The sequence below is a fragment of the Physeter macrocephalus genome, chromosome 1 (genome assembly GCF_002837175.3).
Source record: "Physeter macrocephalus isolate SW-GA chromosome 1, ASM283717v5, whole genome shotgun sequence".
Lineage (NCBI taxonomy): Eukaryota > Metazoa > Chordata > Mammalia > Artiodactyla > Physeteridae > Physeter > Physeter macrocephalus.
In genome coordinates, this window is record NC_041214.2 from 108,727,692 (window position 1) to 108,732,198 (window position 4,507).

Here is a 4,507-nt window from a genome sequence, read left to right on the forward strand (position 1 = left end):
TGACCTCTGTCTTTCTGACCTAAGCTGGTAGTTGATGAAGTAGGTTGCAGCCTTTCTCTTTAATCCCCTAAAAGTGGACCTTACCAATTCCCCCCACTATCCCAGATCTTCTTTCTGACCCTTCTTTTAGTGATGATTTGTAGATTCTTCCTTTCAAGACTGAAGCTCTTTCCAGTTTAAGGATTTCAGCAATATAGAAAAACACTCATTTATGTCAGTTGAATTGGTCCTTTGCTGTCTGAGGCCACCAGAATGACCAACATTCTATTTTATAAGCACCTTCAGTTCAAAAATGGCCCTTTTGATAATCCAATTTACATCATTTGTAGCTACAGTAGACATCTTTGCATGTAGTGGAAGGACCCAAGCCATCTCAAATAAAAGAAAATAATGAGGATAATAACAATAATAATAATTGACTTAAAAACTGCATAAAGTCCTTTGACTAATTGATTTTACAGCTTAATATGGACAAAGAAGAAACTACTTAAATTGTCACTGGAGAAATTAGCTATTAGGAAGGAAAAAAACCTGTATTCTGATTATAGAAATCGCAACTAAAAGTTACATTATCGCACATTATAATTTTAAAAAATAATTGTTTCCTTGTTTATTTCATCAGCTAGTCAATCAAAAGAATAATTTTTATAATATTTTTGGAATTGTTTTTGCATTTCCTATCCTTACTAACACTATATTTGCTGATTTATATCATACAAATCAAGAGAAGCTAGTGGTGCTTGCAAGTCACATCTTTCATCGCCATATGCAATCCCCTTTCCAAACAATTTGTAGCTCTTAAACACATTTTATGGAGAAATTCTGGAGCCATGACAGTTTCCATGGTATTTACATTTCAAGGCTAAAATAGAACCTATGGTGGTTGGCAAACAATAGCCATGGGTACTAGGAGGTATTGTGGGCCCTAGAGCTTTTTTTGTAGACCTTTCCACTCTTAGCATGATGCTAACATAAAAAATCTTTCTGCCCTGCAAATGCCTTTTTCCAGTGAGTTAGTTTTGCATAACTGTAAATGATCTGAATCTCAGAAGCAAAGTTCCAGAGCTATAATTTTAGTGATTATTTGAAAGAACATTCGGGTACAGCATACTCTATTAAATTCATACTAAGGTGGTCCTCTGATTTTCTTTTCAAATGTCATTACCTCTTTGCTAATTATAACTACTGTACTTTAAACTCTTACCACTCCAATATTGTTCTCTGTGCACCATTTCTCTCTATTGCTGTAAATCCCAAGGGGATTCTGCCCTAAAAATCAAAAACAAAACAAAAACCAACCAAACAAAAAAACCTCATTTGAGCAGAAGGTATCAGAGCACAAAGCTGGATAAAGTAATTAAAAATAAATAAGATAAGGACTTCCCATGTTACTGCAGAACCTTCTACACAGTCATAAGCATTTCCATATGTGGTCATTGGAATATAATAATAAAGGACAGATTCTGGATTTGTGCAGTGGCCTGGTGCCTAACACTTCCTGGATCATACACTGCTTCTGCCATCAATTTGTTATTTATCTGAGCCTGTCATTTATTCTTTTTCTGTTCTCTTTAAGTAAGTGCAACACCACAATCTTACTAAAGATAGAGAAATAATTTGCGATTCTGAGAGGAAAAATAAGCAGCAAATTCTAAGCTCCTAACTTCCCCACAATTGTGCACTTTATTCTCATTTTCTTTGTGTAGTAAGCACCTGAGAAACTGCCTTTTCCTCATAAAATGATCTCTCATCTGGCTCAGAGACTTCATGTGTGGTCAGATAAAAGGAGTGAACTAATTCTTTGAAGTCAGAGGACGTAACCTAGTATCAGACTCAAGAGAGTTCAAATGCAATATATGCTTTCCCTTATCTTTTAAGTGAAGAGGCCAGGCAGATTTTCTTGATGATATAAGCTCCCTTCAGCAATTAGGCATTCACTCCAACTTCATCTCTCTTACTTGTCTCCCTCTTTTGCTGTTAGCATATTTTGCAATAAAGCTACCATAGCTGAAAGCAAACTGGGCATTATTACCCAGTATAAAGTTGAAAGGGAACTAAAATAAATATTTTGCCTTTCCAAAGAAATGGAACTTTAGATTCTTTTCTAGAGAACTCCTCCCAATAAATTTTCCATCAGCAACCCACTAAATATTTCATGCTATCTTAACAGAATGCTCCTTTTTCTCAAAGGGCTGTGACTTGGCCACAGAGGAGAGTAGAGTGGGAGGTGTTTGTGCATGTATTTGGCAGGGGATGGGGGAGCATGGAATACATAGGTCATTCAATTATCATTCCAGGAAATTAGAACTTTCAGAAAATTAGAACCAATCCATGATAATGATGGGTGTCTCAAGGGACTATCACACAAATAAATAATGTATCAAAGTGTAGTTAGTTTCCAAATATAGCTGACTCAAAATGAAAAACAAATTGAAAAGAAAAATCTCTTGTTGGAATGTGAAAGGAAAAAACTTGCAGATATCCAGGGAATACCATCACTAACATAGAATAAAAATCTTTTTTTTCTCCAAAGAGCCACAATTCTCTTGTTGCTTGTACTCCTTACAATACTATTAGTCATTGCAGAAAGTTTTTATAAACCTAGTCTTAAGGGATCTTGTCTGTCACTCTGTTTCTGGCTGCCTCGATATTTTTCTCCCCTTTCTTCACATTCCAATAAACTTGCCTTTTCCATTTTTTACATATTTGAATAGAACATTACTTTCAGTTGCATCTTAAGCAGGGGTTTCTAGTTCTTCAGTCCTGGCATTTATGCCACGAGGAATATTTCCCTGAGGTCTTGTGCTTTTGCTGAATGGGGGTGGGGAGAGTTTTTTCTCTAAACCATCTTTTTCTCTGTTTAGGTCTACCAGGGCATTTTGCCCATTCCTTTCCTCTACAGAGCAGTGAGCTTGGGTGGCTGCCACTTCGGGTTTCTCCCAAAGAGCCATTTTCCCAGAGGAAGCTGAGCCTGGGAAAGAAGCAAGGCCAGCATTCCCTTTAGTTCCTAAGTTGTGAGCTTTTCTCTTATTTTAGTAGAAGAAGAAACACTGCCAACCTGCCACCTTCTTCCTTCTTTCTACTCTCATTCTAAAACACTTCTAAATATAGCAAAGATCCCATTCCTTGGCAAAGAAAAATGAGGGACCTCTTTCAATTCCACTAAGAACAAGGCAATGTTGGTGTGAGGATATTATTGATAATGTGAAATAATAGCTGTTTCCTCTCGAAAATGCTACCTGGCATAGGTTTGCAACTCCAGATTACAAGTAGGGTGAGGGAAGCTAGACAGGGGCAAGCAACAAGAGAATTGTGGCTCTTTGGAGGAAAAAAAGATTTGTATTCTATGTTAGTGATTGGGGCTTCCCTGGTGGCGCAGTGTTTGAGAGTCCGCCTGCCGATGCATGGGACACAGGTTCGTGCCCCGGTCCGAGAGCCCACATGCCGCGAAAAAAAAAAAAAAAAAATGTAGAAAAAATTGAAACAATGATATTATACCATAAACATTATTCTACTTGAGTGTTCTTTCTTCTGTTTTTTAACCTAATAATACATCTATGACATTTTCAAAAATACTCATACATCTATATGTTCTTTATTCTTTTTAATGTGTATGGGTAAGGAGTATAGTGAAATTCCCCATTCCCTTGATTTATTTACATTATAGCAATTTCCATTACCTTTCCCCATTAATTAAATTGCCCACATTTTTTTTTATAATTTTAATCATTCCTAAAATTTGTAAAAGTTTCCCAGAAATTCTTGTAAATGCTCTTATTTGCTGTTAAGCCAACTCCAAAGATAGAGAAGAGTCTGAACAATTCCCTAATTATTTGGTTTGTTAAAAAAGAAGAAAGCAAAACCATAACTTTTCTGAATAATTTTAGATATTTCTGTAGTAATATGAGAAACTTTTAGGGAAGACCAAATACTTGAAGTGGGAATTGATCTGCCTTCATCATATAAAGCTGTTCTTGTTATAGAAAGGTTTTAAGAAATGTCAATCAATAACCTAGAAAATGTGTTTCCTTAATTTATTCATTTTTTCACTGTTTGCAACATTTTCTCATATATACATGGATAAATTATGCATTCAATAAATATTTATTAAATTCCTAAAGACATCTAATCATGCTAGATGTAGGATATATAAAATGATTAAACTCCATTCTGGGTTTCAGTCTAATGGGGAGACAGATGTTTAAAAATTGATTTTGAGGGTTATAAAATGATAAAGCCATCCTAGGAATATCTAGTTCAGCAAAAATTATAATACAAAATTGGAGATGCCATGTAATTTACAGAGAATTCAGTGAATTTTAAAGCTGTGCTTAACAACACATAAAATTTATGAGAAACTCATGTGGAGACACAAGGTGGCAAGATTTGTCATTGTGGGAACTTCATGCACTGAGAGATATGCCTGGATGTCTGGAGTAATAAATGCACAGGGTCCAATGCAGGGGGTGGACAAAAGGAGGTCTTTCTAAATAATAATGATAATCCC